A 15,608-nucleotide genomic window follows, 5' to 3' on the forward strand; every position below is an offset into this window, starting at 1 on the left:
TTACTTAAAAAAAAAAAAGTGAAAAATCTAAGGAAACTGATTTTCCACTGTACATATTCGTCTTATTTTCACCAATTTCATTTTTAAATGGTCTTTTGCCCTGTGTGTGTGCACCAATCTTAGCTGTAACCTCTATGTATAGGGTACTGTTAGGTGCGGTGTGTGCTTTTTCAGCTGTGTACGGCTGAGGACAGCCTTTTTCTCACCAGGGGGACTATGTAATAGTTGCTATTGTAATGCAGTGTATCACCACATGGTGGCGCCTCCTGTCTCATGACTGGTGTGTCATCCCCTTTTTGTTCTTCTTCGCACTCCTCCTGTAATGGATGCTCCCGTGTGTGCTCTCGTGTAATGTGTGGTAGAGGTAGCACTTTTATTTTTGATATTGTAAATAAATGAGTACTTTTGGAAAGTCAAAAGCTGTTGCTCATTCGCTATCCACCTGCACACCTCTGCGATAGATTAAGGCCACACTGTTTAAGTACACTTTTTTCATATTGCTTGGTCTTGTAATTTTCCAATAAAAACAGTTCATGCTTTGTGCAGAGAAAGTCCTTTAATAAATGTCCGGCATCTGGCTGTAGGCGGCTGGCTTCATCTCCACCGCACGTTACAATATGTTTAACACTTCAGTTTTAAGTTTTATTTGTCATATGCAAGTTAGCACTGGGTCAACATTGCAATGAAATGTATTTGATGAGCAGAAGACAGTCACTCAGCAGAATGGTACAGTAGAACAAAATAGTAAAGAGCAAAATATTAATAAAATAGTCAAAGAAAAACAGATTTACAGTTCACAGACTAAATATATATACATATATATATATATATATATATATATATATATATATATATATATATATATATATATATATATATATATATATATATATATATATATATACATAAAAACACCCAGCACGCCCCTGCGGGCGGTTTATCCTTCAAGCTCGGGTCCTCTACCAGAGGCCTGGGAGCTTGAGGGTCCTGCGCAGTATCTTAGCTGTTCCCAGGACTGCGCTCTTCTGGACAGAGATCTCCGATGTTGTTCCCGGGATCTGCTGGAGCCACTCGCCTAGCTTGGGAGTCACCGCACCTAGTGCTCCGATTACCACAGGGACCACCGTTACCTTCACTCTCCACATCCTCTCGAGCTCTTCTCTGAGCCCTTGGTATTTCTCCAGCTTCTCGTGTTCCTTCTTCCTGATATTGCTGTCATTCGGAACCGCTACATCGATCACTACGGCCGTCTTCTTCTGTTTGTCTACCACCACTATGGTTGGTTAGCCACCACCATTTTGTCCGTCTGTATCTGGAAGTCAACAAGGTCCGCGTCAGGTGTTGAGGAACCAGGGCACCCTGACGAAAAGTGGGCTACTGGAACAAGAAGGCATCGGTGGGCAAGAGACGAAAACAGAGCGTTGTTGGAATGCTACTACGCAAGTAACCCCGGCGGAAGGGGCTACATGAATAGGATGAGGGACCTATGGATTCTTCGATACCCAACATCCACAATGACGGCGAAACAACTAGTAGCTCAGTGTTCCAACATTCGAAAGAAGGGACTGCTCTCACAGCTAGAGATTGACGAGGTACAACACAAATGCTACGGCAAGGAGGAGTCAGGACGCCAGGTCAGGGGGGCGATATCATCACCCCCACCCGAGATTGGGTACATAGCCCCAAGTGCGATAGGAGAAGGATCGTTGAGTGCGAGAGGAACTGACCTGAAAAATAGGATCATGGCCAAGCTTGAAACCTGGATCCCCCGTAGCCAGTTACCAAGATTACCTGAAGTACCCTCAGAAGGTCTGCTAGATGATGTTAATGCAGCACTACGGGAAATACATATATATATATATATATATATATATATATATATATACATATATATATATATATATATATATATATATATATATATATATATATTAGGGGTGCAACGATATTCGTATCGATATTGAACCGTTCGATACAGTGCTTTCGGTTCGGTACGCATATGTATCGAACAATACAACATTTGTAATTTATTTTATCAACTTTCCTTCTGACGATGCTGTCTGTGTTGAGCGCTCAGTGAATCTGCGTTCGACTACTCCGCCTAGGCTGCACTGTCCAGCGCAGATCCACTGAGCGCTCAACACAGACAGCATAGTCAGAAGGAAGAGCGCAGGGCAAGCTAGCAAGACAGAAGTTAAGCTCTCCTTGCAACATGGACCTCCCCCATTCAGATCTGGCGTTTGGAATTATTTTGGTTTTCATGTGACGTATGACCCTGAAGGTAAGCGAGTCATGGACTAAAGTAAAACAGTATGTTGGATGTGCCGTGCAATGCTCAATTACATGGGTGGGAGCTAGTGTGTTAGCGCAGTTAGCTCGTTAACGTGTTGGCCGTCTAGCCCCATGCACGGGGCGATCGGCGGTAGCTCGTTAACGGAGATTTGCCGTGTTGTGGCGTTAAGGTCATTTCAACGAGATTAACCTGAAATCACTAGTGGGAACACAACGAATATGACTGCACATTTACGCCGACATCATCCTAGTGCAAAGACAAAAACAACAAGCATGCTACTAACTTTAGCCGAGTCATTTAGACAGCTGTTAGCACATGATTCTCCTTATGCTGCTGAGAATATAGCCCAGAAGAAGCGGATAGTATAGCTTTTATTTTGGAAAGACACATTTCTCTGTAATAAACTCTCTTTTCCAAAGATGAGTGATTCCTCAATCAGATACAGGGCTTGCAATATCGCTAGCCCGACGTCCTGGGGCTAGCGATTTTTTTCAGTCGGGCTACCAAAATCTATCTCTTCCCTGCCCGTCGGGCTATTGTAGGAAGGAAAAATATATGTCAATGCTTTTGCATTCTTTCAGAAATGTAGCTGGGTAATTATGTCATTGGCATCGGTGAGCCACTGTCAATATGTGACATATTGAAATCGCATTTGAATTTGCGCTTGTTTTTTTGCTTTCACTTTGCAATCACGCGAACTGTGTATAGAGAGCGACAGCACTGATCTGTGAGTGATGATAATTTGTGCACCAATTCCTCTGACATCGTCTTATTAATTGTTAGCTTACTATGCAAACATGACAAGTGAAATCTCCCGCAGCAAGCTTAAACACGTGAGAGGTTGATCGCGCAGAGAATCGTTGAGCTTATGTGAGTGCGTGTGTAAAAGCAGGAGGATATATATTTCATTTCTTCTGAGCCAAATAAGATAGGTCAGGGTGAAGAAGTGACAGCCAAAGAAAAGCTTACCACAAAACGGAGAAGTTATGACAAATCAGACTATAAGGCAAAAAGAAAGTGCAGCTTTATGCTTTCATGGACAAAATAATTTCTGTGGCTGCAATATGACGAGCTAAATAACCAGGGCTGCACATAAGTGGTCCGCAGGTGCGCATTCGCTGTCAAAATAAAAAACACGCACAAGGGTTAGGGTTAAATTTAAAAACTGTACTTTTGAGTTAAAATATATATTTATAATAAAAGGCATGAACATTTTTTTTGTATCGAAAAAATATCGAACCGTGACACCAAAGTATCGAACCGAACCGAACCGTGAATTTTGTGTATCGTTGCACCCCTAATATATATATATTAGGGGTGACACCAAAGTATCGAACCGGTTCGGTTCGATACTTTGGTGTCACGGTTCGATATTTTTTCGATACAAAAAAAATGTTCATGCCTTTTTAATTTGTCTTTTATTAAAATTATAAATATATATGTTAACTCAAAAGTACAGTTTTTAAATTTAATGTTGCTGAAACAAAAGTAATTAAAATATATATATATATATATATATATATATATATATATATATATATATATATATATATATATATATATATCTCAGGGCTCTCAAAATTTCAAAATCCCTGGTAGCCCTTCGGGCAGGGACTCTTCAGTTTTTCGTAGCCCAAAATAAATGTAATTAGCCCGAATAAAAAAGAGAGCAATTTTTTGATTGAAGTTTTGTTTCCTTTACAATATTATACATTAAAGTATAATATTGTAAAGGAAACAAAACATTAATTAAAAAATTGTTGAAAAACAAATTACAACATTGTATAAAAATTACAATCATCAACTCAAATACTTGGTTCTAATTGAACAGAAATTTCTATGAACTTGTAAGAACTGTGTAGGACATGAATCAGTCTGTGTCAGATCCTGAATTTGAAATTTCCACTGAAGTCACGGGTAAGAGACAAGTGGAACCAAGATCTAGGCCATTTGCTTTTTGAAGTTTGCAAAGACTGCTAAATTTTGCCACTATTTGCAACATAGTATGCTGTTCTAAACAGATTTTTCAGGTTTATTTTTAGTATGTTATTTGCAATTGGTGTTTGTTCTGGGAAAGATATTGCAGACTGAGCAATAATGCATTTCTTGCATTTCTCATGGGTTCTAATGGGGGCCTTTCTTAAAATGACTGGTCCCAGTAACAAAGGCGCTTGTCGACTCAGAAATCGAGAGAAAACCAACAACACACCCGGCAGAACATTATGTTATTTACACGGGTGCACATAAGTGGTCCGCATGTGCGCATTCGCTGTCAAAATAAAAGACGCGCACCAGATAAGAAGTTGCAACGCGCATTTGCGTCCATATAAAAAGCACTGTTTTTGTCTGCTAGAGCGGGATTGTCACGGCACATTCTGCACCACATCTCTGTGCGTTCATCATTTGTTTGAAGCCAGCTCACCTCCTGCAACCACTTTTCCGAGAATACGTGCTTCTTTTGTGGTTCGGACTCCTTCTGACATTTGTTTGGAGGTGGAGGAACACCAAAGTAATTGCTTAAAGGAGCTTGCTTCTTCGACATCTTTAAGAGTTCTAAACAAATGTCTGTCCTCCTCCAGAAAATCGTATGTATGCAAACACGCGTTGCAACTTCATATCTTGTGCGCGTTTTTTTTTATTTTGACAGCGAATGCGCACCTGCGGACCACTTATGTGCAGCCCCGGTTATATAGCTCGTCATATTGCAGCCACAGAAATTCTTTTGTCCATGAAAGCATAAAGCTGCACTTTCTTTTTGCCTTATAGTCTGATTTGTCATAACTTTTCCGTTTTGTGGTAAGCTTTTCTTTGGCTGTCACTTCTTCACCCTGACCTGTCTCATTTGGCTCAGCAGAACTAAAATATATATCCTGCTGCTTTTACACACACACACATAACGGTCAGCGATTCTCTGCGCGATCAATCTCTCATATGTTTAAGCTTGCTGCGGGAGATTTCACTTGTCATGTTTGCATAGTAAGCTAACGATTGATAAGACGATGTCAGAGGAAATGGTGCGCAAATTATCATCACTCACCAATCAGTACTGTCGCTCTCTATACACAGTTCGCGCGATTGCAAAGTGAAAGCAAAAAACAAGCGTAAATTCAAACGCGATTTCAATATGTCACATATTGACAGTGGCTCACCGATGCCAATGACATACAGTGGGGCAAAAAAGTATTTAGTCAGCCACCGATTGTGCAAGTTCCCCCACCTAAAATGATGACAGAGGTCAGTAATTTGTACCAGAGGTACACTTCAACTGTGAGAGACAGAATGTGAAAAAAAAATCCATGAATTCACATGGTAGGATTTGTAAAGAATTTATTCGTAAATTAGGGTGGAAAATAAGTATTTGGTCACCTCAAACAAGGAAAATCTCTGGCTCTCACAGACCTGTAACGTCTTCTGTAAGAAGCTTTTCTGTCCCCCACTCGTTACCTGTATGAATGACACCTGTTTGAACTCATCATCTGTATAAAAGACACCTGTCCACAGCCTCAAACAGTCAGACTCCAAACTCCGCCATGGCCAAGACCAAAGAGCTTTCGAAGGACACCAGGAAAAGTATTGTAGACCTGCACCAGACTTGGAAGAGTGAATCTACAATAGGCAAGCAGCTTGGTGTGAAAAAATCAACTGTGGGAGCAATCATCAGAAAATGGAAGACATACAAGACCACTGATAATCTCCCTCGATCTGGGGCTCCACGCAAGATCTCATCCCGTGGGGTCAAAATGATCATGAGAACGGTGAGCAAAGATCCCAGAACCACACGGGGGGACCTGGTGAATGACCTGCAGAGAGCTGGGACCAAAGTAACAAAGGTCACCATCAGTAACACACTACAACGGCAGGGAATCAAATCCCGCAGTGCCAGACGTGTTCCGCTGCTGAAGCCAGTGCATGTCCAGGCCCATCTGAAGTTTGCCAGAGAGCACATGGATGATACAGCAGAGGATTGGGAGAATGTCATGTGGTCAGATGAAACCAAAGTAGAACTTTTTGGTATAAACTCAACTCGTCGTGTTTGGAGGAAGAAGAATACTGAGTTGCATCCCAAGAACACCATACCTACTGTGAAGCATGGGGGTGGAAACATCATGCTATGGGGCTGTTTTTCTGCCAAGGGGACAGGACAACTGATCCGTGTTAAGGACAGAATGAATGGGGCCATGTATCGTGAGATTTTGAGCCAAAACCTCCTTCCATCAGTGAGAACTTTGAAGATGAAACGAGGCTGGGTCTTCCAACATAACAATGATCCAAAACACACCGCCCGGGCAACAAAGGAGTAAGAAGCATTTGAAAGTCCTGGAGTGGCCTAGCCAGTCTCCAGACCTCAACCCCATAGAAAATCTGTGGCGGGAGTTGAAAGTCCGTGTTGCTCGGCGACAGCCCCAAACATCACTGCTCTCGAGAAGATCTGCATGGAGGAATGGGCCAAAATACCAGCTACTGTGTGTGCAAACCTGGTAAAGACCTATAGTAAACGTTTGACCTCTGTTATTGCCAACCAAGGTTATGTTACAAAGTATTGAGTTGTATTTTTGCTATTGACCAAATAGTTATTTTCCACCCTGATTTACGAATAAATTCTTTACAAATCCTACCATGTGGATTCATGGATTTTTTTTTCACATTCTGTCTCTCACAGTTGAAGTGTACCTCTGGTGCAAATTACTGACCTCTGTCATCATTTTAGGTGGGGGAACTTGCACAATCGGTGGCTGACTAAATACTTTTTTGCCCCACTGTAATTACCCAGCTACATTTCCGAAAGAATACAAAAGCATTGACATATATTTTTCCTCCCTACAATAGCCCGACGGGCAGGGCAAAGATAGATTTTGGTAGCCCAACTGGAAAAATCGCTAGCCCCGGGACGTCGGGCTAGCGATTTTGCGAGCCCTGTATCTGATTGAGGAATCACTCATCTTTGGAAAAGAGAGTTTATTACAGAGAAATGGCTCTTTCCAAAATAAAAGAAATACTATACGCTTCTTCTGGGCTATATTCTCAGCAGCATATTGTAGCGGGTCAGGGCTTTTTGGGGTTCTGTTTGTACAGTTATGTTTTGTTTATGTTGCCATAGTGACGGGTGACGCCCTCTCGCTGCGACGGTGTGTCCTTCCGGGGTCAGAGGGCGCCCTGTGTGTTGTTGTTGTTGTTGTTGCTGCTGTGCGGTTGCGGCGCTGAGCAGTTAGCTAGCGGCAGTGTTCTTCTGCAGATGTTAATAAACGGCTGTGCTCCCTGGCTAGCTCACGGGAAGCAAGACCAAACGACACCTCCGTCTCCTCCTTGTCTGAGCTTGCCACAATATTAAACATATCAGGTCCCCATAAGGAGAATCATGTGCTAACGGCTGTCTAAACGACTCGGGTAAAGTCTGTAGCATGCATGCTTGTTGTTTTTGTCTGCTTCCACTTGTCTTTGCACTAGGATGATGTCGGCGTAAATGTGCAGTCATATTCGTTGTGTTCCCACTAGTGCTGTCAGCGTTAATCTCATTGAAATGACGTTAACGCCACAACACGGCAAATCTCCGTTAACGAGCTACCCCTGATCGCCCCGTGCATGGGGCTAGACGGCCAACACATTAACGAGCTAACTGCGCTAACACACTAGTTCCCACCCATGTAATTGAACATACTGTTTTACTTTAGTCCATGACACGCTTACCTTCAGGGTCATACGTCACATGAAAACCAAAATAATTCTAAACGCCAGATCTGAATGAGGGTGGGGGAGGTTCAATTTGCCATGTTGCAAGGAGAGCTTAACTTCTGTCTCGCTAGCTTGCCCTGCGCTCTTCCTTCTGACAATGCTGTCTGTGTTGAACGCTCAGTGGATCTGCCCTTGACAGTGCAGCCTAGGCGGAGTAGTCGAACGCAGATTCACTGAGCGCTCAACACAGACAGCATCGTCAGAAGGAAAGTTGATAAAATAAATTACAAATTTTATATTGTTCGATACATATGCGTACCGAACCGAAAGCACTGTATCGAACGGTTCAATATCGATACGAGTATCGTTGCACCCCTAATAATAATAATAATAATAATGGATTGGATTTATATAGCGCTTTTCAAGGCACCGAAAGCGCTTTACAATGCCACTATTCATTCACTCTCACATTCACACACTGGTGGAGGCAGCTATATATGTATATATAAATATATGTACACACTAGTGATTAAATAAAGAAAATCTTAAATAGGAATGTGGGGGGTGGGGGGGCACATGGAATATTGCACAGTGGCAGGAATGAGCAGCAGTACAGACTGAACAGTACAATTTTCTTTAGTGGCAGTTAGTACAGTATTGCACATTTTTTTCCTAATATAAATACCAATAAAGTGAAGTGACCAGTGCAGATTTTACAGTTTACTTGTAAAGCTGCAGGGTAGCGTCTGAGTGCATTCTGTGGAGTGTGTTGTGTGTGTTTAAGTGTTGTGGTTGAGGTGTTGTATGGCTTGATGGTAGAAACTGTTTTTAAGTCTTGTAGTCCAAGCAGACAGACTCTTGTAACGTCTGCCAGATGGTAACAAGGAGAAGAGCTTATATGCTGAGTGGCTGTGGTCCTTGATGATGCTGTGTGCTTTGCGGAGGCATCATTGAAGATAAATGTCCTGAATGGCAGGAAGTCTCGTGCCAGTGATGTGCTCTGCTGCCTTCACCACCCCTGTAGTGATTTACGGCTGCTAGCAGAGCAGCTTCCATACCAAACTGTAATGCAGCTCATCAGCAAGCTCTCAACTGCACACCTGTAGAAATTTGAGGCGATGTTAGTGTTGCCAAACTTCCTCAACCGTGTGGTGTTCCTGTGTTTAGGATGAGTGATGAGGAGGTGTGCTTACCAACTCTCACCACCTGGGGCCTGTTTGTGAGGAAGTTTAGAATCCATCTGCAGATTGGTGTGTTCCTAGCCCAAGGTCGACGAGCTTCATGGCAAGTTTTGAGGGGATTATAGTGTTAAATGCCGAGCTGTAGTCGATGAAGAGCATTCTTGCATATGTATTCCAGGTGAGTGAGGGTGCTGTGCATTGCCAGCTCTCATTTCTAGAAATATGGACAAATTTATTAAACCCCCCAAAATATGACTATCCCGAGTTGGGACCAGGAAGCAGAGTTGCAGTCTTACACGCCTCTCTGCAGTTTCTCTCCTCCTGCTACCCCCCCAAAAACCCATCTCCATAGAGATGGGTTTTTGGGGGGGTAGCAGGAGCTCCCAAAAAGACGAAAAACAAACTAAAAACCAGCAATAAGTAAGTAAGTAAGTAAAATTTTATTTATATAGCACATTTCTAGATAAAAGATCACAAAGTGCTTCACAAGGTATAAAAAAAAAACAGTCAAAAGTTAACAAAACGCAATTTTAAAAAGATGTGTTTTTAGCTGTTTTTTAAAAGTAATCACTGAGTCTGCAGATCTTAAGTTCTGAGGAAGAGAATTCCACAGTCTGGCGGCCACAGTAGCAAAAGCTCTATCACCCTTAGTTTAATAAACAACTTAAACATAAACGATCACAAAGAAAGAACAATACAGTATCCACATCTGAACCAAAGAGTAAAACAGTGAAATGTGGATTATTAAATATTAGTTCTCTCTCCTCCAAGTCTCTGTTAGTACATGACTTAATAATTGATCAACAAATCGATTTACTCTGCCTTACAGAAACCTGGTTGCAGCAGGATGATTATGTTCGTTTAAATGAATCAACACCCCGAGTCATTCTAACTACCAGAAATCTCGACGCACAGGCCGAGGGGGCGGTGTGGCAGCAATTTTTCACACCAGCCTATTAATTAACGAAAGACCAAGACAGACTTTTAATTCATTTGAAAGCCTGATGCTTAACATTGTCCACCCCAGCTGTAAAACTCAGAAACCAGTCTTACTTGTTATCATCTATCACCTGGGCCTTACACAGAGTTTCTGTCTGATTTCTCAGACTTTATATCTAATTTAGTGCTCAGCTCAGATAAAATAATTATTGTGGGTGATTTTAACATCCATGTAGATGCTAAAAATGACAGCCTCAACATGGCATTTAATCTGTTATTAGACTCAATTGGCTTCTCTCAAAATGTAAAAGAACCCACCCACCACTTTAATCACACTCTAGATCTTGTTTTAACATATGGCATAGAAACTGAACATTTAACAGTGTTTTCTGAAAACCCTCTCCTGTCTGATCATTTCCTGATAACATTTACATTTACAATAATTGATTACACAGCAGTGGAGAGTAGACTTTATCAAAGTAGATGTCTTTCTGAAAGTGCTGTAACTAAGTTTAGGAATATAATCCACCCACTGTTATCATCTTCAATGACCTGTACCAACATAGAGCAGACCAGCTCTGAACGCTACCCCAACAGAGGTCGATTATCTTGTTAATAATTTTACCTCCTCACTACGTACAACTCTGGATACTGTAGCTCCTGTGAAAACTAAGGTCTCAAATCAGAAGTACCTGACTCCGTGGTATAATTCTCAAACACGTAGCCTAAAGCAGATGACTCATAAGCTGGAGAGGAAATGGCGTGTCACAAATTTAGAGGATCATCATTTAGCCTGGAGAAATAGTTTGCTGCTTTATAAGAAAGCCCTCCGCAAAGCCAAACATCTTACTATTCGTCACTGATTGAAGAAAATAAGAACAACCTCAGGTTTCTCTTCAGCACTGTAGCCAGGCTGACAAACAGTCAGAGCTCTATCGAGCCAACCATCCCTTTAACGTTAACTAGTAATGACTTCATGAACTTCTTCACAAATAAAATTTTTATCATTAGAGAAAAAATTACCAATAATCATCCTACAGATGTAATATTATCTACAGCTACTCTTAGTACCATTGATGTTAAGTTAGACTCTTTTTCTCCAATTGATCTTTCTGAGTTAACTTCAATAATTACTTCCTCCAAACCATCAACGTGTCTTTAAGACCCCATTCCTACAAAACTGCTCAAAGAAGTCCTGCCATTAATTAATTCTTCGATCTTAAATATGATCAACCTATCTCTAATAATCGGCTATGTACCACAGGCCTTCAAGCTGGCTGTAGTTAAGCCTTTACTCAAAAAGCCATCTCTAGACCCAGCAGTCTTAGCTAATTATAGGCCAATCTCCAACCTTCCTTTCATATCAAAAATCCTTGAAAGAGTAGTTGTCAAACAGCTAACAGGTCATCTGCAGAGGAATGGCTTATTTGAAGAGTTTCAGTCGGTTTCAGAGCTCATCACAGCACAGAAACAGCTTTAATAAAGGTTACAAATGATCTTCTTATGGCTTCTGACAGTGGACTCATCTCTGTGCTTGTCCTGCTAGACCTCAGTGCAGCGCTTGATACTGTCGACCATAATATCCTATTAGAGCGATTAGAACATGCTGTAGGTATTACAGGTACTGCACTGCAGTGGTTTGTATCATATCTATCTAATAGACTCCAGTTTGTTCATGTAAATGGAGAGTCCTCTTCACACACTGAGGTTAATTATGGAGTTCCACAGGGTTCAGTGCTAGGACCAATTCTGTTTACACTATACATGCTTCCCCTAGGCAGCATCATTAGAAGACATAGCATAAATGTTCACTGCAATGCAGATGACACCCAGCTCTATCTGTCCATGAAGCCAGATAACACACACCAATTAGTTAAATTGCAGGAATGTCTTAAAGACATAAAGACTTGGATGGCCGCTAACTGTCTGCTTCTTAATTCAGATAAAACTGAGGTTATTGTACTCGGCCCTGAAAAGCCTAGAAATATGGTATCTAAGCAGATTTTTACTCTGGATGGTATTACCTTGGCCTCCAGTAACACTGTGAGGAACCTTGGAGTCATTTTTGACCAGGATATGTCCTTCAACGCACATATTAAACAAATATGTAAGACTGCTTTCTTCCATTTGTGCAACATCTCTAAAGTTAGAAGTATCCTGTCTCAGAGTGACGCTGAAAAACTAGCTCATGCATTTATTACTTCCAGGCTGGACTACTGTAATTCATTATTATCAGGATGTCCAAAAAACTCACTGAAAAGCCTTCAGCTAATCCAAAATGCTGCAGCAAGAGTCCTGACAGGGACTAGAAAGAGAGAGCAGATTTCTCCTGTTTTGGCTTCCCTTCATTGGCTTCCTGTTAAATCCAGAATTGAATTCAAAATCCTGCTCCTCACATACAAGGTCTTAAATAATCAGGCCCCATCTTATCTTAATGACCTTGTAGTACCATATCACCCTATTAGAGCACTTCGCTCTCGCACTGCAGGCCTACTTGTTGTTCCTAGAAGCAGAGCCTTCAGTTTTCAGGCCCCTCTTCTGTGGAACCAGCTTCCAGTTTGGATTCGGGAGACAGACACTATCTCTACTTTTAAGATTAGGTTTCAAACTTTCCTTTTGCTAAAGCATATAGTTAGGGCTGGACCAGGTGACCCTGAATCCACCCTAAGTTATGCTGCAATAGACGTAGGCTGCCAGGGATTCCCATGATGCGTTGAGTTTTTCCTTTCCAGTCACCTTTCTCACTCACTATGTGTTAACAGACCTCTCTGCATTGAATCATATCTGTTATTAACCTCTGTCTCTCTTCCACAGCATGTCTTTATCCTGTCTTCCTTCTCTCACCCCAACCGGTCACAGCAGATGGTTTCTTCCTGTTAAAAGGGAGTTTTTCCTTCCCACTGTCGCCAAAGTGCTTGCTCATAGGGGGTCATATGATTGTTGGGTTTTTCTCTGTATCTATGAAGCGCCATGATGCGACCTTTGTTGTGATTTGGCGCTATATAAATAAAATTGAATTGAATTGAATTGAATTGAATTGTGTCGGGGAGGGAGGAGCAGATGTGACCTTTGACTAGCCGCTCGAGGCACTTCATGATGACGGATGTCAGTGCAACAAGATTGTAGTCATTCAGACAGGAGACCACTTATTTCTTAGGAATGGGAATGATGGTGGATGTTTTGAGGGACGTGACTGCCTCAGGGAGAGGTTAAAGACTTATATCTCCTGCAACGGTATTTGCTCAAGCAAAGCACTGAAGTCTGCTGAATTATCAGCATTTGTCATCATTTAGCCATGCTTAATAATCAATAGCATGTTCATGGCTACTTCTGACTTTCAGCTGACCAGTTAAATCCAGTCATTTATTCACTAATGCAGCTCGACCATAATGATTCAGAAGAGCTTAGCTCATGGTTTTACTCTGAACTTTTTACATTTTAATGAGCAAAAAACAGAAGTGATGGTTTTTGGTGGATTTGGTTCCTTGGCACATTATGTTAAACTGGTCACTGCTAATCTGGGAGTTAAAATAGATGCAGATCCTAAACTTGAAAGCCAGGTCAGAACTGTTGTAAGAACTAGCTTTTTTCATTTGAGGCAGTTAGCCAAAATAACTTTTTGAGACGGTAATCCATGCCTTTGTTACATCTCAGCTGGATTAATCTAACACACTTTATTGTGTGAGTTTGAAACTCTTCTTAAAACATATTTATTTGCTGAGGTCTTTGGCACTTTTTAAGAGATTATTTCTATTTTTTATAATCCCCTGTTTTTAACATATTTGATGTTATTTTCTGTTTATATATGTACAGCACTTTGTGAACCCTGGTTTTATTTTAAAGTGCTTTATAAATAAAGGTGGTATGGTATGGTGAGACTTCTCTTCATTACTCTGCTGGTACTCATGTATTTATATTTGTCAGTGTGGATTAGGGCTTTCTTCCTTGGAGGCCTTAATGAATCCTAACAGAATTTATTAATATCTTGAGAAGCAGCTAATCGGGCAGCACACTGTGTACAGGATAAGTGGTAAGATAAATTCATGAGTCCATTTAAACCATGTTTTTTTTCTTTCCTATTTCTATTTTTATAAAGTAGTTTTTCAGGCTTTTTGAATTTCTTTCAAAGTTTTCTTTGGACATCAGCTGGTTGTTTATTCATTTTCAGTCCACTCCTTGATTTGTTTGTTTGTTTCATAAACCGCTTAAGCACTTTATGAAACAAACATTTGTGCTTGAATGATCCTATGAATCATTCAAGCATAAATAATGCCCCTACTGCTTTTTAGTTACTCCACAATGTACCTGTTTATCACTCTCATGGTCAATTAGTGATGATTAGCTAAGGGTATCCGGCATTCTACTAGGATGGTTCCTAGGTGATATGTTTTGAGCTTGTTCAACTGGTCCGGAAAGACCCAGGACATGCTGACATTATGAGCATATCTGGCTTTGGAATGTCCCCACACAAGAGCCTGAGGAGGTGGTCTGGGAGTGTCTGTGTCAGACTGGATCTAGAGTCGAAAATAGACATTAACAGTTTTGGGGATACCAACTGAAAAAAAATCATGTCCATATTTTTCAGTGAAACAAGCATACTGGCAAAGTACAGTACAGATGACTGATAGAGTAAAAGTAAAATTCAAATAGTCAAAATTAAGTACATTTTGTATAATTTATTCAGCCTGAGTGGCAAATAAAGTTCTTACACACATAGTCCAGCTTGAAAAAAATAATTACAATATGAAGAGTAGAAAGCCAGAGAGAGGAGAGGCACAGTAGTGATGCAGGATAGCACTGTCACCTCAAAGGGGCCCGGGTTTGAATCCACCAGCCGCCTGAGACTTTTCTGCGTGGGGTTTGCAAATGCTCTCCCCGTGTCTGCATGAATTCTCTCTGAGTACTCTGGCTTCCTCCCACAGTCCAAAGACATGCATGTTCGGTTACTTAGTGAATTTCAAATAGGCCATGAATGGTTGTCTGTCTCTGTGTGTTAGACTGATGAGGTACAGCCCTGTGACAGGTGGTATAGGCTCCACCCCCCCTGTGACCCTGAATTGGACAAGTTTAAGAACATGGATGGATGAAAATAAAAGACTTAGAGTTAATAGTTGTTGGGGTTTTTCTTTACTGTTATAGCACCATTGAGCTGTTGGAAACATTGGCTGCAAAGCACAGTGCAATGGCACACTATCCAGTTCTCTTTATACATCCATGGTTCACCACGCCCCCACAGAAAACCACCCTTATGCAATGGTATGTATTTGTTTATACAACTGGAGTAACAACACTACCATGACTATCAAAAACAGGCAACAAAGCCTTAAATCTTGTCTGTTGAATCTATTTGATGAACTGTTTTTCAAAGGTTTATTCGTTTTATTAACCGTTGGTAGAACCTGGGACCATTTCGTGGCCTTTGCGTTTTTTAATTCCACGCCATTTCCACTGTGTTTAATGGAGTATAGCCAAATTTTCAAACATGTATTTTTTTCCCATTTTATTTTAAAATTTCAGTCTGAGTT

Source organism: Rhamphochromis longiceps, linkage group LG1, assembly GCF_057381845.1.
Source record: "Rhamphochromis longiceps isolate RC_006_pf linkage group LG1, R_longiceps_female_GT1.1, whole genome shotgun sequence".
NCBI classification, from domain to species: domain Eukaryota; kingdom Metazoa; phylum Chordata; class Actinopteri; order Cichliformes; family Cichlidae; genus Rhamphochromis; species Rhamphochromis longiceps.